Raw genomic sequence first — 23640 nt, forward strand, 5'->3', positions numbered from 1 at the left:
CCAGAATGGTGGTAAAGTGAATTTCCTTGTTAATTTACGGATTTTACTCGTTTTTGACCCTTTTTCTTTCACTAAAAAGGGCATAAAGTGGCCTAGCCTTATCGAATCGAAGCATGTAATAGTTCCTAGGAAATCTAATGAGCATATCTACGACTTCCATGGTTGATTTTAGAAATTTCAAATACGGCCAAAATGGTGGTAAAGTGAATTTCCATGTTAATTTACGGATTTTACTCGTTTTTGACCCTTTTTCTTTCACTAAAAAGGGCATAAAGTGGCCTAGCCTTATCAAATAGAAGCATGTAATAGTTCCTAGGAAATCTAACAAGCATATCTACGAGTTCCAAGGTTTATATTTGAATTTTCAAAAACGGCCAACATGGGGGTAATTTCCTTGTTAATTTACGGATTTTACCCGTTTTTGACCCGTTTCTTTCACTAAAAAAGGCATAAAGTGGCCTAGCCTTATCGAATCGAAGTATGCAATAGTTACTAGGAAATCTAACGAGCATATCTACGACTTCCATGGTTGATTTTAGAAATTTCAAAAACGGCCAAAATGGGGGTAAAGTGAATTTCCTTGTTAATTTACGGATTTTACTCGATTTTGATCCTTTTTCTTTCACTAAAAAGGGCATAAAGTGTCTAGCCTTATCGAATCGAAGCATGTAATAGTTCCTAGGAAAGCTAACAAACATATCTACGACTTTAGTGGTCTATATTAGAATTTTCAAAAACAGCCAACATAGGGGTAATTTCCTTGTTAATTTACGGATTTTACTCGATTTTGATCATTTTTCTTTCACTAAAAAGGGCATAAAGTGGCCTAGCCTTATCGAATCGAAGCATGTAATAGTTCCTAGGAAATCTAATGAGCATATCTACGACTTCCATGGTTGATTTTAGAAATTTCAAAAACGGCCAAAATGGTGGTAAAGTGAATTTCCTTGTTAATTTACGGATTTTACTCGTTTTTGACCCTTTTTCTTTCACTAAAAAGGGCATAAAGTGGCCTAGCATTATCAAATCGAAGCATGTAATAGTTCCTAGGAAATCTAACAAGCATATCTACGACTTCCATTTTTTATATTAGAATTTTCAAAAACGGCCAACATGGGGGTAATTTCCTTGTTAATTTACGGATTTTACTCGTTTTTGACTTTTTTTCTTTCACTAATAAAGGCATAAAGTGGCCTAGCCTTATCGAATCGAAGCATGTAATAGTTCCTAGGAAATCTAACAACCATATCTACGACTTCCATGGTTTATATTAGAATTTTTAAAAACGGCCAACATGGGGGTAATTTCCTTGTTAATTTACGTATTTTACTCGATTTTGATCCTTTTTCTTTCACTAAAAAGGGCATAAAGTGGCCTAGCCTTATCGAATCGAAGCATGTAATAGTTCCTAGGAAATCTGATGAGCATATCTACTACTTCCATGGTTGATTTTAGAAATTTCAAATACGGCCAGAATGGTGGTAAAGTGAATTTCCTTGTTAATTTACGGATTTTACTCGTTTTTGACCCTTTTTCTTTCACTAAAAAGGGCATAAAGTGGCCTAGCCTTATCGAATCGAAGCATGTAATAGTTCCTAGGAAATCTAATGAGCATATCTACGACTTCCATGGTTGATTTTAGAAATTTCAAATACGGCCAAAATGGTGGTAAAGTGAATTTCCTTGTTAATTTACGGATTTTACTCGTTTTTGACCCTTTTTCTTTCACTAAAAAGGGCATAAAGTGGCCTAGCCTTATCAAATAGAAGCATGTAATAGTTCCTAGGAAATCTAACAAGCATATCTACGAGTTCCAAGGTTTATATTTGAATTTTCAAAAACGGCCAACATGGGGGTAATTTCCTTGTTAATTTACGGATTTTACCCGTTTTTGATCCGTTTCTTTCACTAAAAAAGGCATAAAGTGGCCTAGCCTTATCGAATCGAAGTATGCAATAGTTACTAGGAAATCTAACGAGCATATCTACGACTTCCATGGTTGATTTTAGAAATTTCAAAAATGGCCAAAATGGTGGTAAAGTGAATTTCCTTGTTAATTTACGGATTTTACCCGTTTTTGACCGTTTTTCTTTCACTAAAAAAGGCATAAAGTGGCCTAGCCTTATCAAATCGAAGCATGTAATAGTTCCTAGGAAAGCTAACAAACATATCTACGACTTTAGTGGTCTATATTAGAATTTTCAAAAACAGCCAACATAGGGGTAATTTCCTTGTTAATTTACGGATTTTACTGGATTTTGATCATTTTTCTTTCACTAAAAAGGGCATAAACTGGCCTAGCCTTATCGAATCGAAGCATGTAATAGTTCCTAGGAAATCTAATGAGCATATCTACGACTTCCATGGTTGATTTTAGAAATTTCAAAAACGGCCAAAATGGTGGTAAAGTGAATTTCCTTGTTAATTTACGGATTTTACTCGTTTTTGACCCTTTTTCTTTCACTAAAAAGGGCATAAAGTGGCCTAGCATTATCAAATCGAAGCATATAATAGTTCCTAGGAAATCTAACAAGCATATCTATGACTTCCATTTTTTATATTAGAATTTTCAAAAACGGCCAACATGGGGGTAATTTCCTTGTTAATTTACGGATTTTACTCGTTTTTGACTTTTTTTCTTTCACTAATAAAGGCATAAAGTGGCCTAGCCTTATCGAATCGAAGCATGTAATAGTTCCTAGGAAATCTAACAACCATATCTACGACTTCCATGGTTTATATTAGAATTTTTAAAAACGGCCAACATGGGGGTAATTTCCTTGTTAATTTACGGATTTTACTCGTTTTTGACCCTTTTTCTTTCACTAAAAAAGGCATAAAGTGGCCTAGCCTTAACGAATCGAAGCATGTAATAGTACCTAGGAAATCTAACGAGCATATCTATGACTTCCATGGTTCATTTTAGAATTTTCAAAAACGGCCAAAATGGGGGATAGGTTAATTTACGGATTTTACTCGTTTTTGACCCTTTTTCTTTCACTAAAAAGGGCATAAAGTGGCCTAGCCTTATCAAATCGAAGCATGTAATAGTTCCTAGGAAATCTAACAAGCATATCTACGACTTCCATGGTTTATATTAGATTATTTAAAAACGGCCAACATGGGGGTAATTTCCTTGTTAATTTACGTATTTTACTCGATTTTGATCCTTTTTCTTTCACTAAAAAGGGCATAAAGTGGCCTAGCCTTATCGAATCGAAGCATGTAATAGTTCCTAGGAAATCTGATGAGCATATCTACGACTTCCATGGTTGATTTTAGAAATTTCAAATACGGCCAAAATGGTGGTAAAGTGAATTTCCTTGTTAATTTACGGATTTTACTCGTTTTTGACCCTTTTTCTTTCACTAAAAATGGCATAAAGTGGCCTAGCCTTATCGAATCGAAGCATGTAATAGTTCCTAGGAAATCTAATGAGCATATCTACGACTTCCATGGTTGATTTTAGAAATTTCAAATACGGCCAAAATGGTGGTAAAGTGAATTTCCTTGTTAATTTACGGATTTTACTCGTTTTTGACCCTTTTTCTTTCACTAAAAAGGGCATAAAGTGGCCTAGCCTTATCAAATAGAAGCATGTAATAGTTCCTAGGAAATCTAACAAGCATATCTACGAGTTCCATGGTTTATATTTGAATTTTCAAAAACGGCCAACATGGGGGTAATTTCCTTGTTAATTTACGGATTTTACCCGTTTTTGACCCTTTTCTTTCACTAAAAAAGGCATAAAGTGGCCTAGCCTTATCGAATCGAAGTATGCAATAGTTACTAGGAAATCTAACGAGCATATCTACGACTTCCATGGTTGATTTTAGAAATATCAAAAACGGCCAAAATGGTGGTAAAGTGAATTTCCTTGTTAATTTACGGATTTTACTCGTTTTTGACCCTTTTTCTTTCACTAAAAAGGGCATAAAGTGGCCTAGCCTTATCAAATAGAAGCATGTAATAGTTCCTAGGAAATCTAACAAGCATATCTACGAGTTCCAAGGTTTATATTTGAATTTTCAAAAACGGCCAACATGGGGGTAATTTCCTTGTTAATTTACGGATTTTACCCGTTTTTGACCCGTTTCTTTCACTAAAAAAGGCATAAAGTGGCCTAGCCTTATCGAATCGAAGTATGCAATAGTTACTAGGAAATCTAACGAGCATATCTACGACTTCCATGGTTGATTTTAGAAATTTCAAAAACGGCCAAAATGGGGGTAAAGTGAATTTCCTTGTTAATTTACGGATTTTACTCGATTTTGATCCTTTTTCTTTCACTAAAAAGGGCATAAAATGCCTAGCCTTATCGAATCGAAGCATGTAATAGTTCCTAGGAAATCTAATGAGCATATATACGACTTCCATGGTTGATTTTAGAAATTTCAAAAATGGCCAAAATGGTGGTAAAGTGAATTTCCTTGTTAATTTACGGATTTTACCCGTTTTTGACCGTTTTTCTTTCACTAAAAAAGGCATAAAGTGGCCTAGCCTTATCAAATCGAAGCATGTAATAGTTCCTAGGAAAGCTAAAAAACATATCTACGACTTTAGTGGTCTATATTAGAATTTTCAAAAACAGCCAACATAGGGTAATTTCCTTGTTAATTTACGGATTTTACTCGATTTTGATCATTTTTCTTTCACTAAAAAGGGCATAAAGTGGCCTAGCCTTATCGAATCGAAGCATGTAATAGTTCCTAGGAAATCTAATGAGCATATCTACGACTTCCATGGTTGATTTTAGAAATTTCAAAAACGGCCAAAATGGTGGTAAAGTGAATTTCCTTGTTAATTTACGGATTTTACTCGTTTTTGACCCTTTTTCTTTCACTAAAAAGGGCATAAAGTGGCCTAGCATTATCAAATCGAAGCATGTAATAGTTCCTAGGAAATCTAACAAGCATATCTACGACTTCCATTTTTTATATTAGAATTTTCAAAAACGGCCAACATGGGGGTAATTTCCTTGTTAATTTACGGATTTTACTCGTTTTTGACTTTTTTTCTTTCACTAATAATGGCATAAAGTGGCCTAGCCTTATCGAATCGAAGCATGTAATAGTTCCTAGGAAATCTAACAACCATATCTACGACTTCCATGGTTTATATTAGAATTTTTAAAAACGGCCAACATGTGGGTAATTTCCTTGTTAATTTACGGATTTTACTCGTTTTTGACCCTTTTTCTTTCACTAAAAAAGGCATAAAGTGGCCTAGCCTTAACGAATCGAAGCATGTAACAGTACCTAGGAAATCTAACGAGCATATCTATGACTTCCATGGTTCCTTTTAGAATTTTCAAAAACGGCCAAAATGGGGGATAGGTTAATTTACGGATTTTACTCGTTTTTGACCCTTTTTCTTTCACTAAAAAGGGCATAAAGTGGCCTAGCCTTATCAAATCGAAGCATGTAATAGTTCCTAGGAAATCTAACAAGCATATCTACGACTTCCATGGTTTATATTAGATTATTTAAAAACGGCCAACATGGGGGTAATTTCCTTGTTAATTTACGTATTTTACTCGATTTTGATCCTTTTTCTTTCACTAAAAAGGGCATAAAGTGGCCTAGCCTTATCGAATCGAAGCATGTAATAGTTCCTAGGAAATCTGATGAGCATATCTACGACTTCCATGGTTGATTTTAGAAATTTTAAATACGGCCAAAATGGTGGAAAAGTGAATTTCCTTGTTAATTTACGGATTTTACTCGTTTTTGACCCTTTTTCTTTCACTAAAAAGGGCATAAAGTGGCCTAGCCTTATCGAATCGAAGCATGTAATAGTTCCTAGGAAATCTAATGAGCATATCTACGACTTCCATGGTTGATTTTAGAAATTTCAAATACGGCCAAAATGGTGGTAAAGTGAATTTCCTTGTTAATTTACGGATTTTACTCGTTTTTGACCCTTTTTCTTTCACTAAAAAGGGCATAAAGTGGCCTAGCCTTATCAAATAGAAGCATGTAATAGTTCCTAGGAAATCTAACAAGCATATCTACGAGTTCCATGGTTTATATTTGAATTTTCAAAAATGGCCAACATGGGGGTAATTTCCTTGTTAATTTACGGATTTTACCCGTTTTTGACCCTTTTCTTTCACTAAAAAAGGCATAAAGTGGCCTAGCCTTATCGAATCGAAGTATGCAATAGTTACTAGGAAATCTAACGAGCATATCTACGACTTCCATGGTTGATTTTAGAAATTTCAAAAACGGCCAAAATGGTGGTAAAGTGAATTTCCTTGTTAATTTACGGATTTTACTCGATTTTGATCCTTTTTCTTTCACTAAAAAGGGCATAAAGTGCCTAGCCTTATCGAATCGAAGCATGTAATAGTTCCTAGGAAATCTAATGAGCATATCTACGACTTCCATGGTTGATTTTAGAAATTTCAAAAACGGCCAAAATGGTGGTAAAGTGAATTTCCTTGTTAATTTACGGATTTTACTCGTTTTTGACCCTTTTTCTTTCACTAAAAAGGGCATAAAGTGGCCTAGCATTATCAAATCGAAGCATGTAATAGTTCCTAGGAAATCTAACAAGCATATCTATGACTTCCATTTTTTATATTAGAATTTTCAAAAACGGCCAACATGGGGGTAATTTCCTTGTTAATTTACGGATTTTACTCGTTTTTGACTTTTTTCTTTCACTAATAAAGGCATAAAGTGGCCTAGCCTTATCGAATCGAAGCATGTAATAGTTCCTAGGAAATCTAACAACCATATCTACGACTTCCATGGTTTATATTAGAATTTTTAAAAACGGCCAACATGGGGGTAATTTCCTTGTTAATTTACGGATTTTACTCGTTTTTGACCCTTTTTCTTTCACTAAAAAAGGCATAAAGTGGCCTAGCCTTAACGAATCTAAGCATGTAATAGTACCTATGAATCTAACGAGCATATCTATGACTTCCATGGTTCATTTTAGAATTTTCAAAAACGGCCAAAATGGGGGATAGGTTAATTTACGGATTTTACTCGTTTTTGACCCTTTTTCTATCACTAAAAAGGGCATAAAGTGGCCTAGCCTTATCAAATCGAAGCATGTAATAGTTCCTAGGAAATCTAACAAGCATATCTACGACTTCCCTGGTTTATATTAGATTATTTAAAAACGGCCAACATGGGGGTAATTTCCTTGTTAATTTACGTATTTTACTCGATTTTGATCCTTTTTCTTTCACTAAAAAGGGCATAAAGTGGCCTAGCCTTATCGAATCGAAGCATGTAATAGTTCCTAGGAAATCTAACAAGCATATCTACGACTTCCATGGTTTATATTAGATTATTTAAAAACGGCCAACATGGGGGTGATTTCCTTGTTAATTTACGTATTTTACTCGATTTTGATCCTTTTTATTTCACTAAAAAGGGCATAAAGTGGCCTAGCCTTATCGAATCGAAGCATGTAATAGTTCCTAGGAAATCTGATGAGCATATCTACGACTTCCATGGTTGATTTTAGAAATTTCAAATACGGCCAAAATGGTGGTAAAGTGAATTTCCTTGTTAATTTACGGATTTTACTCGTTTTTGACCCTTTTTCTTTCACTAAAAAGGGCATAAAGTGGCCTAGCCTTATCAAATAGAAGCATGTAATAGTTCCTAGGAAATCTAACAAGCATATCTACGAGTTCCATGGTATATATTTGAATTTTCAAAAACGGCCAATATGGGGGTAATTTCCTTGTTAATTTACGGATTTTACCCGTTTTTGACCGTTTTCTTTCACTAAAAAAGGCATAAAGTGGCCTAGCCTTATCGAATCGAAGTATGCAATAGTTACTAGGAAATCTAACGAGCATATCTACGACTTCCATGGTTGACTTTAGAAATTTCAAAAACGGCCAAAATGGTGGTAAAGTGAATTTCCTTGTTAATTTACGGATTTTACTCGATTTTGATCCTTTTTCTTTCACTAAAAAGGGCATAAAGTGGCCTAGCCTTATCGAATCGAAGCATGAAATAGTTCCTAGGAAATCTAATGAGCATATCTACGACTTCCATGGTTGATTTTAGAAATTTCAAAAACGGCCAAAATGGTGGTAAAGTGAATTTCCTTGTTAATTTACGGATTTTACTCGTTTTTGACCCTTTTTCTTTCACTAAAAAGGGCATAAAGTGGCCTAGCATTATCAAATCGAAGCATGTAATAGTTCCTAGGAAATCTAACAAGCATATCTATGACTTCCATTTTTTATATTAGAATTTTCAAAAACGGCCAACATGGGGGTAATTTCCTTGTTAATTTACGGATTTTACTCGTTTTTGACTTTTTTCTTTCACTAATAAAGGCATAAAGTGGCCTAGCCTTATCGAATCGAAGCATGTAATAGTTCCTAGGAAATCTAACAACCATATCTACGACTTCCATGGTTTATATTAGAATTTTTAAAAACGGCCAACATGGGGGTAATTTCCTTGTTAATTTACGGATTTTACTCGTTTTTGACCCTTTTTCTTTCACTAAAAAAGGCATAAAGTGGCCTAGCCTTAACGAATCTAAGCATGTAATAGTACCTATGAATCTAACGAGCATATCTATGACTTCCATGGTTCATTTTAGAATTTTCAAAAACGGCCAAAATGGGGGATAGGTTAATTTACGGATTTTACTCGTTTTTGACCCTTTTTCTATCACTAAAAAGGGCATAAAGTGGCCTAGCCTTATCAAATCGAAGCATGTAATAGTTCCTAGGAAATCTAACAAGCATATCTACGACTTCCCTGGTTTATATTAGATTATTTAAAAACGGCCAACATGGGGGTAATTTCCTTGTTAATTTACGTATTTTACTCGATTTTGATCCTTTTTCTTTCACTAAAAAGGGCATAAAGTGGCCTAGCCTTATCGAATCGAAGCATGTAATAGTTCCTAGGAAATCTAACAAGCATATCTACGACTTCCATGGTTTATATTAGATTATTTAAAAACGGCCAACATGGGGGTGATTTCCTTGTTAATTTACGTATTTTACTCGATTTTGATCCTTTTTATTTCACTAAAAAGGGCATAAAGTGGCCTAGCCTTATCGAATCGAAGCATGTAATAGTTCCTAGGAAATCTGATGAGCATATCTACGACTTCCATGGTTGATTTTAGAAATTTCAAATACGGCCAAAATGGTGGTAAAGTGAATTTCCTTGTTAATTTACGGATTTTACTCGTTTTTGACCCTTTTTCTTTCACTAAAAAGGGCATAAAGTGGCCTAGCCTTATCGAATCGAAGCATGTAATAGTTCCTAGGAAATCTAATGAGCATATCTACGACTTCCATGGTTGATTTTAGAAATTTCAAATACGGCCAAAATGGTGGTAAAGTGAATTTCCTTGTTAATTTACGGATTTTACTCGTTTTTGACCCTTTTTCTTTCACTAAAAAGGGCATAAAGTGGCCTAGCCTTATCGAATCGAAGCATGTAATAGTTCCTAGGAAATCTAATGAGCATATCTACGACTTCCATGGTTGATTTTAGAAATTTCAAATACGGCCAAAATGGTGGTAAAGTGAATTTCCTTGTTAATTTACGGATTTTACTCGTTTTTGACCCTTTTTCTTTCACTAAAAAAGGCATAAAGTGGCCTAGCCTTAACGAATCGAAGCATGTAATAGTACCTAGGAAATCTAACGAGCATATCTATGACTTCCATGGTTCATTTTAGAATTTTCAAAAACGGCCAAAACGGGGGATAGGTTAATTTACGGATTTTACTCGTTTTTGACCCTTTTTCTTTCACTAAAAAGGGCATAAAGTGGCCTAGCCTTATCGAATCGAAGCATGTAATAGTTCCTAGGAAATCTGATGAGCATATCTACGACTTCCATGGTTGATTTTAGAAATTTCAAATACGGCCAAAATGGTGGTAAAGTGAATTTCCTTGTTAATTTACGGATTTTACTCGTTTTTGACCCTTTTTCTTTCACTAAAAAGGGCATAAAGTGGCCTAGCCTTATCGAATCGAAGCATGTAATAGTTCCTAGGAAATCTAATGAGCATATCTACGACTTCCATGGTTGATTTTAGAAATTTCAAGTACGGCCAAAATGGTGGTAAAGTGAATTTCCTTGTTAATTTACGGATTTTACTCGTTTTTGACCCTTTTTCTTTCACTAAAAAGGGCATAAAGTGGCCTAGCCTTATCAAATAGAAGCATGTAATAGTTCCTAGGAAATCTAACAAGCATATCTACGAGTTCCATGGTTTATATTTGAATTTTCAAAAACGGCCAACATGGGGGTAATTTCCTTGTTAATTTACGGATTTTACCCGTTTTTGACCCTTTTCTTTCACTAAAAAAGGCATAAAGTGGCCTAGCCTTATCGAATCGAAGTATGCAATAGTTACTAGGAAATCTAACAAGCATATCTACGACTTCCATGGTTGATTTTAGAAATTTCAAAAACGGCCAAAATGGGGGATAGGTTAATTTACGGATTTTAAAATGGTGGTAAAGTGAATTTCCTTGTTAATTTACGGATTTTACTCGATTTTGATCCTTTTTCTTTCACTAAAAAGGGCATAAAGTGCCTAGCCTTATCGAATCGAAGCATGTAATAGTTCCTAGGAAATCTAATGAGCATATCTACGACTTCCATGGTTGATTTTAGAAATTTCAAAAATGGCCAAAATGGTGGTAAAGTGAATTTCCTTGTTAATTTACGGAATTTACCCGTTTTTGACCGCTTTTCTTTCACTAAAAAAGGCATAAAGTGGCCTAGCCTTATCAAATCGAATCATGTAATAGTTCCTAGGAAAGCTAACAAACATATCTACGACTTTAGTGGTCTATATTAGAATTTTCAAAAACAGCCAACATAGGGGTAATTTCCTTGTTAATTTACGGATTTTACTCGATTTTGATCATTTTTCTTTCACTAAAAAGGGCATAAAGTGGCCTAGCCTTATCGAATCGAAGCATGTAATAGTTCCTAGGAAATCTAATGAGCATATCTACGACTTCCATGGTTGATTTTAGAAATTTCAAAAACGGCCAAAATGGTGGTAAAGTGAATTTCCTTGTTAATTTACGGATTTTACTCGTTTTTGACCCTTTTTCTTTCACTAAAAAGGGCATAAAGTGGCCTAGCATTATCAAATCGAAGCATGTAATAGTTCCTAGGAAATCTAACAAGCATATCTATGACTTCCATTTTTTATATTAGAATTTTCAAAAACGGCCAACATGGGGGTAATTTCCTTGTTAATTTACGGATTTTACTCGTTTTTGACTTTTTTCTTTCACTAATAAAGGCATAAAGTGGCCTAGCCTTATCGAATCGAAGCATGTAATAGTTCCTAGGAAATCTAACAACCATATCTACGACTTCCATGGTTTATATTAGAATTTTTAAAAACGGCCAACATGGGGGTAATTTTCTTGTTAATTTACGGATTTTACTCGTTTTTGACCCTTTTTCTTTCACTAAAAAAGGCATAAAGTGGCCTAGCCTTAACGAATCTAAGCATGTAATAGTACCTAGGAAATCTAACGAGCATATCTATGACTTCCATGGTTCATTTTAGAATTTTCAAAAACGGCCAAAATGGGGGATAGGTTAATTTACGGATTTTACTCGTTTTTGACCCTTTTTCTATCACTAAAAAGGGCATAAAGTGGCCTAGCCTTATCAAATCGAAGCATGTAATAGTTCCTAGGAAAGCTAACAAGCATATCTACGACTTCCCTGGTTTATATTAGATTATTTAAAAACGGCCAACATGGGGGTAATTTCCTTGTTAATTTACGTATTTTACTCGATTTTGATCCTTTTTCTTTCACTAAAAAGGGCATAAAGTGGCCTAGCCTTATCGAATCGAAGCATGTAATAGTTCCTAGGAAATCTAATGAGCATATCTACGACTTCCATGGTTGATTTTAGAAATTTCAAATACGGCCAAAATGGTGGTAAAGTGAATTTCCTTGTTAATTTACGGATTTTACTTGTTTTTGACCCTTTTTCTTTCACTAAAAAGGGCATAAAGTGGCCTAGCATTATCAAATCGAAGCATGTAATAGTTCCTAGGAAATCTAACAAGCATATCTACGACTTCCATTTTTTATATTAGAATTTTCAAAAACGGCCAACATGGGGGTAATTTCCTTGTTAATTTACGGATTTTACTCGTTTTTGACTTTTTTCTTTCACTAATAAAGGCATAAAGTGGCCTAGCCTTATCGAATCGAAGCATGTAATAGTTCCTAGGAAATCTAACAACCATATCTACGACTTCCATGGTTTATATTAGAATTTTTAAAAACGGCCAACATGGGGGTAATTTCCTTGTTAATTTACGGATTTTACTCGTTTTTGACCCTTTTTCTTTCACTAAAAAAGGCATAAAGTGGCCTAGCCTTAACGAATCTAAGCATGTAATAGTACCTAGGAAATCTAACGAGCATATCTATGACTTCCATGGTTCATTTTAGAATTTTCAAAAACGGCCAAAATGGGGGATAGGTTAATTTACGGATTTTACTCGTTTTTGACCCTTTTTCTATCACTAAAAAGGGCATAAAGTGGCCTAGCCTTATCAAATCGAAGCATGTAATAGTTCCTAGGAAATCTAACAAGCATATCTACGACTTCCCTGGTTTATATTAGATTATTTAAAAACGGCCAACATGGGGGTAATTTCCTTGTTAATTTACGTATTTTACTCGATTTTGATCCTTTTTCTTTCACTAAAAAGGGCATAAAGTGGCCTAGCCTTATCGAATCGAAGCATGTAATAGTTCCTAGGAAATCTAATGAGCATATCTACGACTTCCATGGTTGATTTTAGAAATTTCAAATACGGCCAAAATGGTGGTAAAGTGAATTTCCTTGTTAATTTACGGATTTTACTCGTTTTTGACCCTTTTTCTTTCACTAAAAAGGGCATAAAGTGGCCTAGCCTTATCAAATCGAAGCATGTAATAGTTCCTAGGAAATCTAACAAGCATATCTACGAGTTCCATGGTATATATTTGAATTTTCAAAAACGGCCAATATGGGGGTAATTTCCTTGTTAATTTACGGATTTTACCCGTTTTTGACCGTTTTCTTTCACTAAAAAAGGCATAAAGTGGCCTAGCCTTATCGAATCGAAGTATGCAATAGTTACTAGGAAATCTAACGAGCATATCTACGACTTCCATGGTTGATTTTAGAAATTTCAAAAACGGCCAAAATGGTGGTAAAGTGAATTTCCTTGTTAATTTACGGATTTTACTCGATTTTGATCCTTTTTCTTTCACTAAAAAGGGCATAAAGTGGCCTAGCCTTATCGAATCGAAGCATGAAATAGTTCCTAGGAAATCTAATAAGCATATCTACGACTTCCATGGTTGATTTTAGAAATTTCAAAAATGGCCAAAATGGTGGTAAAGTGAATTTCCTTGTTAATTTACAGATTTTACTCGTTTTGGACCCTTTTCTTTCACTAATAAAGGCATAAAGTGGCCTAGCCTTATCGAATCGAAGCATATAATAGTTCCTAGGAAATCTAACAAACATATCTACGACTTTAGTGGTCTATATTAGAATTTTCAAAAACAGCCAACATCGGGGTAATTTCCTTGTTAATTTACGGATTTTACTCGATTTTGATCATTTTTCTTTCACTAAAAAGGGCATAAAGTGGCCTAGCCTTATCGAATCGAAGCATGTAATAGTTCCTAGGAAATCTAATGAGCATATCTACGACTTCCAAGGTTGATTTTAGAAATTTCAAAATCGGCCAAAATGGTGGTAAAGTGAATTTCCTTGTTAATTTACGGATTTTACTCGTTTTTGACCCTTTTTCTTTCACTAAAAAGGGCATAAAGTGGCCTAGCATTATCAAATCGAAGCATGTAATAGTTCCTAGGAAATCTAACAAGCATATCTACGACTTCCATTTTTTATATTAGGATTTTCAAAAACGGCCAACATGGGGGTAATTTCCTTGTTAATTTACGGATTTTACTCGTTTTTGACTTTTTTCTTTCACTAATAAAGGCATAAAGTGGCCTAGCCTTATCGAATCGAAGCATATAATAGTTCCTAGGAAATCTAACAACCATATCTACGACTTCCATGGTTTATATTAGAATTTTTAAAAACGGCCAACATGGGGGTAATTTCCTTGTTAATTTACGGATTTTACTCGTTTTTGACCCTTTTTCTTTCACTAAAAAAGGCATAAAGTGGCCTAGCCTTAACGAATCGAAGCATGTAATAGTACCTAGGAAATCTAACGAGCATATCTATGACTTCCATGGTTCATTTTAGAATTTTCAAAAACGGCCAAAACGGGGGATAGGTTAATTTACGGATTTTACTCGTTTTTGACCCTTTTTCTTTCACTAAAAAGGGCATAAAGTGGCCTAGCCTTATCAAATCGAAGCATGTAATAGTTCCTAGGAAATCTAACAAGCATATCTACGACTTCCATGGTTTATATTAGATTATTTAAAAACGGCCAACATGGGGGTGATTTCCTTGTTAATTTACGTATTTTACTCGGTTTTGATCCTTTTTATTTCATTAAAAAGGGCATAAAGTGGCCTAGCCTTATCGAATCCAAGCATGTAATAGTTCCTAGGAAATCTGATGAGCATATCTACGACTTCCATGGTTGATTTTAGAAATTTCAAATACGGCCAAAATGGTGGTAAAGTGAATTTCCTTGTTAATTTACGGATTTTACTCGTTTTTGACCCTTTTTCTTTCACTAAAAAGGGCATAAAGTGGCCTAGCCTTATCGAATCGAAGCATGTAATAGTTCCTAGGAAATCTAATGAGCATATCTACGACTTCCATGGTTGATTTTAGAAATTTCAAATACGGCCAAAATGGTGGTAAAGTGAATTTCCTTGTTAATTTACGGATTTTACTCGTTTTTGACCCTTTTTCTTTCACTAAAAAGGGCATAAAGTGGCCTAGCCTTATCGAATCGAAGCATGTAATAGTTCCTAGGAAATCTAATGAGCATATCTACGACTTCCATGGTTGATTTTAGAAATTTCAAATACGGCCAAAATGGTGGTAAAGTGAATTTCCTTGTTAATTTACGGATTTTACTCGTTTTTGACCCTTTTTCTTTCACTAAAAAGGGCATAAAGTGGCCTAGCATTATCAAATCGAAGCATGTAATAGTTCCTAGGAAATCTAACAAGCATATCTACGACTTCCATTTTTTATATTAGGATTTTCAAAAACGGCCAACATGGGGGTAATTTCCTTGTTAATTTACGGATTTTACTCGTTTTTGACTTTTTTCTTTCACTAATAAAGGCATAAAGTGGCCTAGCCTTATCGAATCGAAGCATATAATAGTTCCTAGGAAATCTAACAACCATATCTACGACTTCCATGGTTTATATTAGAATTTTTAAAAACGGCCAACATGGGGGTAATTTCCTTGTTAATTTACGGATTTTACTCGTTTTTGACCCTTTTTCTTTCACTAAAAAAGGCATAAAGTGGCCTAGCCTTAACGAATCGAAGCATGTAATAGTACCTAGGAAATCTAACGAGCATATCTATGACTTCCATGGTTCATTTTAGAATTTTCAAAAACGGCCAAAACGGGGGATAGGTTAATTTACGGATTTTACTCGTTTTTGACCCTTTTTCTTTCACTAAAAAGGGCATAAAGTGGCCTAGCCTTATCAAATCGAAGCATGTAATAGTTCCTAGGAAATCTAACAAGCATATCTACGACTTCCATGGTTTATATTAGATTATTTAAAAACGGCCAACATGGGGGTGATTTCCTTGTTAATTTACGTATTTTACTCGGTTTTGATCCTTTTTATTTCATTAAAAAGGGCATAAAGTGGCCTAGCCTTATCGAATCCAAGCATGTAATAGTTCCTAGGAAATCTGATGAGCATATCTACGACTTCCATGGTTGATTTTAGAAATTTCAAATACGGCCAAAATGGTGGTAAAGTGAATTTCCTTGTTAATTTACGGATTTTACTCGTTTTTGACCCTTTTTCTTTCACTAAAAAGGGCATAAAGTGGCCTAGCCTTATCGAATCGAAGCATGTAATAGTTCCTAGGAAATCTAATGAGCATATCTACGACTTCCATGGTTGATTTTAGAAATTTCAAATACGGCCAAAATGGTGGTAAAGTGAATTTCCTTGTTAATTTACGGATTTTACTCGTTTTTGACCCTTTTTCTTTCACTAAAAAGGGCATAAAGTGGCCTAGCCTTATCGAATCGAAGCATGTAATAGTTCATAGGAAATCTAATGAGCATATCTACGACTTCCATGGTTGATTTTAGAAATTTCAAATACGGCCAAAATGGTGGTAAAGTGAATTTCCTTGTTAATTTACGGATTTTACTCGTTTTTGACCCTTTTTCTTTCACTAAAAAGGGCATAAAGTGGCCTAGCCTTATCAAATCGAAGCATGTAATAGTTCCTAGGAAAGCTAACAAGCATATCTACGACTTCCCTGGTTTATATTAGATTATTTAAAAACGGCCAACATGGGGGTAATTTCCTTGTTAATTTACGTATTTTACTCGATTTTGATCCTTTTTCTTTCACTAAAAAGGGCATAAAGTGGCCTAGCCTTATCGAATCGAAGCATGTAATAGTTCCTAGGAAATCTAATGAGCATATCTACGACTTCCATGGTTGATTTTAGAAATTTCAAATACGGCCAAAATGGTGGTAAAGTGAATTTCCTTGTTAATTTACGGATTTTACTTGTTTTTGACCCTTTTTCTTTCACTAAAAAGGGCATAAAGTGGCCTAGCATTATCAAATCGAAGCATGTAATAGTTCCTAGGAAATCTAACAAGCATATCTACGACTTCCATTTTTTATATTAGAATTTTCAAAAACGGCCAACATGGGGGTAATTTCCTTGTTAATTTACGGATTTTACTCGTTTTTGACTTTTTTCTTTCACTAATAAAGGCATAAAGTGGCCTAGCCTTATCGAATCGAAGCATGTAATAGTTCCTAGGAAATCTAACAACCATATCTACGACTTCCATGGTTTATATTAGAATTTTTAAAAACGGCCAACATGGGGGTAATTTCCTTGTTAATTTACGGATTTTACTCGTTTTTGACCCTTTTTCTTTCACTAAAAAAGGCATAAAGTGGCCTAGCCTTAACGAATCTAAGCATGTAATAGTACCTAGGAAATCTAACGAGCATATCTATGACTTCCATGGTTCATTTTAGAATTTTCAAAAACGGCCAAAATGGGGGATAGGTTAATTTACGGATTTTACTCGTTTTTGACCCTTTTTCTATCACTAAAAAGGGCATAAAGTGGCCTAGCCTTATCAAATCGAAGCATGTAATAGTTCCTAGGAAATCTAACAAGCATATCTACGACTTCCCTGGTTTATATTAGATTATTTAAAAACGGCCAACATGGGGGTAATTTCCTTGTTAATTTACGTATTTTACTCGATTTTGATCCTTTTTCTTTCACTAAAAAGGGCATAAAGTGGCCTAGCCTTATCGAATCGAAGCATGTAATAGTTCCTAGGAAATCTAATGAGCATATCTACGACTTCCATGGTTGATTTTAGAAATTTCAAATACGGCCAAAATGGTGGTAAAGTGAATTTCCTTGTTAATTTACGGATTTTACTCGTTTTTGACCCTTTTTCTTTCACTAAAAAGGGCATAAAGTGGCCTAGCCTTATCAAATCGAAGCATGTAATAGTTCCTAGGAAATCTAACAAGCATATCTACGAGTTCCATGGTATATATTTGAATTTTCAAAAACGGCCAATATGGGGGTAATTTCCTTGTTAATTTACGGATTTTACCCGTTTTTGACCGTTTTCTTTCACTAAAAAAGGCATAAAGTGGCCTAGCCTTATCGAATCGAAGTATGCAATAGTTACAAGGAAATCTAACGAGCATATCTACGACTTCCATGGTTGATTTTAGAAATTTCAAAAACGGCCAAAATGGTGGTAAAGTGAATTTCCTTGTTAATTTACGGATTTTACTCGATTATGATCCTTTTTCTTTCACTAAAAAGGGCATAAAGTGGCCTAGCCTTATCGAATCGAAGCATGAAATAGTTCCTAGGAAATCTAATAAGCATATCTACGACTTCCATGGTTGATTTTAGAAATTTCAAAAATGGCCAAAATGGTGGTAAAGTGAATTTCCTTGTTAATTTACAGATTTTACTCGTTTTGGACCCTTTTCTTTCACTAATAAAGGCATAAAGTGGCCTAGCCTTATCGAATCGAAGCATATAATAGTTCCTAGGAAATCTAACAAACATATCTACGACTTTAGTGGTCTATATTAGAATTTTCAAAAACAGCCAACATCGGGGTAATTTCCTTGTTAATTTACGGATTTTACTCGATTTTGATCATTTTTCTTTCACTAAAAAGGGCATAAAGTGGCCTAGCCTTATCGAATCGAAGCATGTAATAGTTCCTAGGAAATCTAATGAGCATATCTACGACTTCCAAGGTTGATTTTAGAAATTTCAAAATCGGCCAAAATGGTGGTAAAGTGAATTTCCTTGTTAATTTACGGATTTTACTCGTTTTTGACCCTTTTTCTTTCACTAAAAAGGGCATAAAGTGGCCTAGCATTATCAAATCGAAGCATGTAATAGTTCCTAGGAAATCTAACAAGCATATCTACGACTTCCATTTTTTATATTAGGATTTTCAAAAACGGCCAACATGGGGGTAATTTCCTTGTTAATTTACGGATTTTACTCGTTTTTGACTTTTTTCTTTCACTAATAAAGGCATAAAGTGGCCTAGCCTTATCGAATCGAAGCATATAATAGTTCCTAGGAAATCTAACAACCATATCTACGACTTCCATGGTTTATATTAGAATTTTTAAAAACGGCCAACATGGGGGTAATTTCCTTGTTAATTTACGGATTTTACTCGTTTTTGACCCTTTTTCTTTCACTAAAAAAGGCATAAAGTGGCCTAGCCTTAACGAATCGAAGCATGTAATAGTACCTAGGAAATCTAACGAGCATATCTATGACTTCCATGGTTCATTTTAGAATTTTCAAAAACGGCCAAAACGGGGGATAGGTTAATTTACGGATTTTACTCGTTTTTGACCCTTTTTCTTTCACTAAAAAGGGCATAAAGTGGCCTAGCCTTATCAAATCGAAGCATGTAATAGTTCCTAGGAAATCTAACAAGCATATCTACGACTTCCATGGTTTATATTAGATTATTTAAAAACGGCCAACATGGGGGTGATTTCCTTGTTAATTTACGTATTTTACTCGGTTTTGATCCTTTTTATTTCATTAAAAAGGGCATAAAGTGGCCTAGCCTTATCGAATCGAAGCATGTAATAGTTCCTAGGAAATCTGATGAGCATATCTACGACTTCCATGGTTGATTTTAGAAATTTCAAATACGGCCAAAATGGTGGTAAAGTGAATTTCCTTGTTAATTTACGGATTTTACTCGTTTTTGACCCTTTTTCTTTCACTAAAAAGGGCATAAAGTGGCCTAGCCTTATCGAATCGAAGCATGTAATAGTTCCTAGGAAATCTAATGAGCATATCTACGACTTCCATGGTTGATTTTAGAAATTTCAAATACGGCCAAAATGGTGGTAAAGTGAATTTCCTTGTTAATTTACGGATTTTACTCGTTTTTGACCCTTTTTCTTTCACTAAAAAGGGCATAAAGTGGCCTAGCCTTATCGAATCGAAGCATGTAATAGTTCCTAGGAAATCTAATGAGCATATCTACGACTTCCATGGTTGATTTTAGAAATTTCAAATACGGCCAAAATGGTGGTAAAGTGAATTTCCTTGTTAATTTACGGATTTTACTCGTTTTTGACCCTTTTTCTTTCACTAAAAAAGGCATAAAGTGGCCTAGCCTTAACGAATCGAAGCATGTAATAGTACCTAGGAAATCTAACGAGCATATCTATGACTTCCATGGTTCATTTTAGAATTTTCAAAAACGGCCAAAACGGGGGATTGGTTAATTTACGGATTTTACTCGTTTTTGACCCTTTTTCTTTCACTAAAAAGGGCATAAAGTGGCCTAGCCTTATCAAATCGAAGCATGTAATAGTTCCTAGGAAATCTGATGAGCATATCTACGACTTCCATGGTTGATTTTAGAAATTTCAAATACGGCCAAAATGGTGGTAAAGTGAATTTCCTTGTTAATTTACGGATTTTACTCGTTTTGACCCTTTTTCTTTCACTAAAAAGGGCATAAAGTGGCCTAGCCTTATCGAATCGAAGCATGTAATAGTTCCTAGGAAATCTAATGAGCATATCTACGACTTCCATGGTTGATTTTAGAAATTTCAAATACGGCCAAAATGGTGGTAAAGTGAATTTCCTTGTTAATTTACGGATTTTACTCGTTTTTGACCCATTTTCTTTCACTAAAAAGGGCATAAAGTGGCCTAGCCTTATCAAATAGAAGCATGTAATAGTTCCTAGGAAATCTAACAAGCATATCTACGAGTTCCATGGTTTATATTTGAATTTTCAAAAACGGCCAACATGGGGGTAATTTCCTTGTTAATTTACGGATTTTACCCGTTTTTGACCCTTTTCTTTCACTAAAAAAGGCATAAAGTGGCCTAGCCTTATCGAATCGAAGTATGCAATAGTTACTAGGAAATCTAACGAGCATATCTACGACTTCCATGGTTGATTTTAGAAATTTCAAAAACGGCCAAAATGGTGGTAAAGTGAATTTCCTTGTTAATTTACGGATTTTACTCGATTTTGATCCTTTTTCTTTCACTAAAAAGGGCATAAAGTGCCTAGCCTTATCGAATCGAAGCATGTAATAGTTCCTAGGAAATCTAATGAGCATATCTACGACTTCCATGGTTGATTTTAGAAATTTCAAAAATGGCCAAAATGGTGGTAAAGTGAATTTCCTTGTTAATTTACGGATTTTACCCGTTTTTGACCGTTTTTCTTTCACTAAAAAAGGCGTAAAGTGGCCTAGCCTTATCAAATCGAAGCATGTAATAGTTCCTAGGAAAGCTAACAAACATATCTACGACTTTAGTGGTCTATATTAGAATTTTCAAAAACAGCCAACATAGGGGTAATTTCCTTGTTAATTTACGGATTTTACTCGATTTTGATCATTTTTCTTTCACTAAAAAGGGCATAAAGTGGCCTAGCCTTATCGAATCGAAGCATGTAATAGTTCCTAGGAAATCTAATGAGCATATCTACGACTTCCATGGTTGATTTTAGAAATTTCAAAAACGGCCAAAATGGTGGTAAAGTGAATTTCCTTGTTAATTTACGGATTTTACTCGATTTTGATCCTTTTTCTTTCACTAAAAATGGCATAAAGTGCCTAGCCTTATCGAATCGAAGCATGTAATAGTTCCTAGGATATCTAATGAGCATATCTACGACTTCCATGGTTGATTTTAGAAATTTCAAAAATGGCCAAAATGGTGGTAAAGTGAATTTCCTTGTTAATTTACGGATTTTACCCGTTTTTGACCGTTTTTCTTTCACTAAAAAAGGCATAAAGTGGCCTAGCCTTATCAAATCGAAGCATGTAATAGTTCCTAGGAAAGCTAACAAACATATCTACGACTTTAGTGGTCTATATTAGAATTTTCAAAAACAGCCAACATAGGGGTAATTTCCTTGTTAATTTACGGATTTTACTCGATTTTGATCATTTTTCTTTCACTAAAAAGGGCATAAAGTGGCCTAGCCTTATCGAATCGAAGCATGTAATAGTTCCTAGGAAATCTAATGAGCATATCTACGACTTCCATGGTTGATTTTAGAAATTTCAAAAACGGCCAAAATGGTGGTAAAGTGAATTTCCTTGTTAATTTACGGAGTTTACTCGTTTTTGACCCTTTTTCTTTCACTAAAAAGGGCATAAAGTGGCCTAGCATTATCAAATCGAATCATGTAATAGTTCCTAGGAAATCTAACAAGCATATCTACGACTTCCATTTTTTATATTAGAATTTTCAAAAACGGCCAACATGGGGGTAATTTCCTTGTTAATTTACGGATTTTACTCGTTTTTGACTTTTTTCTTTCACTAATAAAGGCATAAAGTGGCCTAGCCTTATCGAATTGAAGCATGTAATAGTTCCTAGCAAATCTAACAACCATATCTACGACTTCCATGGTTTATATTAGAATTTTTAAAAACGGCCAACATGGGGGTAATTTCCTTGTTAATTTACGGATTTTACTCGTTTTTGACCCTTTTTCTTTCACTAAAAAAGGCATAAAGTGGCCTAGCCTTAACGAATCGAAGCATGTAATAGTACCTAGGAAATCTAACGAGCATATCTATGACTTCCATGGTTCATTTTAGAATTTTCAAAAACGGCCAAAATGGGGGATAGGTTAATTTACGGATTTTACTCGTTTTTGATCCTTTTTCTTTCACTAAAAAGGGCATAAAGTGGCCTAGCCTTATCGAATCAAAGCATGTAATAGTTCCTAGGAAATCTAATGAGCATATCTACGACTTCCATGGTTGATTTTAGAAATTTCAAATACGGCCAAAATGGTGGTAAAGTGAATTTCCTTGTTAATTTACGGATTTTACTCGTTTTTGACCCTTTTTCTTTCACTAAAAAGGGCATAAAGTGGCCTAGCCTTATCAAATCGAAGCATGTAATAGTTCCTAGGAAATCTAACAAGCATATCTACGAGTTCGATGGTTTATATTTGAATTTTCAAAAACGGCCAACATGGGGGTAATTTCCTTGTTAATTTACGGATTTTACCCGTTTTTGACCGTTTTCTTTCACGAAAAAAGGCATAAAGTGGCCTAGCCTTATCGAAACGAAGTATGCAATAGTTACTAGGAAATCTAACGAGCATATCTACGACTTCCATGGTTGATTTTAGAAATTTCAAAAACGGCCAAAATGGTGGTAAAGTGAATTTCCTTGTTAATTTACGGATTTTAGCCGATTTTGATCCTTTTTCTTTCACTAAAAAGGGCATAAAGTGGCCTAGCCTTATCGAATCGAAGCATGAAATAGTTCCTAGGAAATCTAATAAGCATATCTACGACTTCCATGGTTGATTTTAGAAATATCAAAAATGGCCAAAATGGTGGTAAAGTGAATTTCCTTGTTAATTTACAGAGTTTACTCGTTTTGGACCCTTTTCTTTCACTAATAAAGGCATAAAGTGGCCTAGGCTTATCGAATCGAAGCATATAATAGTTCCTAGGAAATCTAACAAACATATCTACGACTTTAGTGGTCTATATTAGAATTTTCAAAAACAGCCAACATCGGGGTAATTTCCTTGTTAATTTTTGGATTTTACTCGATTTTGATCATTTTTCTTTCACTAAAAAGGGCATAAAGTGGCCTAGCCTTATCGAATCGAAGCATGTAATAGTTCCTAGGAAATCTAATGAGCATATCTACGACTTCCATGGTTGATTTTAGAAATTTCAAAAACGGCCAAAATGGTGGTAAAGTGAATTTCCTTGTTAATTTACGGATTTTACTCGTTTTTGACCCTTTTTCTTTCACTAAAAAGGGCATAAAGTGGCCTAGCATTATCAAATCGAAGCATGTAATAGTTCATAGAAAATCTAACAAGCATATCTACGACTTCCATTTTTTATATTAGAATTTTCAAAAACGGCCAACATGGGGGTAATT

This window comes from Medicago sativa, chromosome 4 (genome assembly GCF_051527215.1).
Source record: "Medicago sativa cultivar Bolivia chromosome 4, Bolivia_mono, whole genome shotgun sequence".
Classification (NCBI taxonomy): domain Eukaryota; kingdom Viridiplantae; phylum Streptophyta; class Magnoliopsida; order Fabales; family Fabaceae; genus Medicago; species Medicago sativa.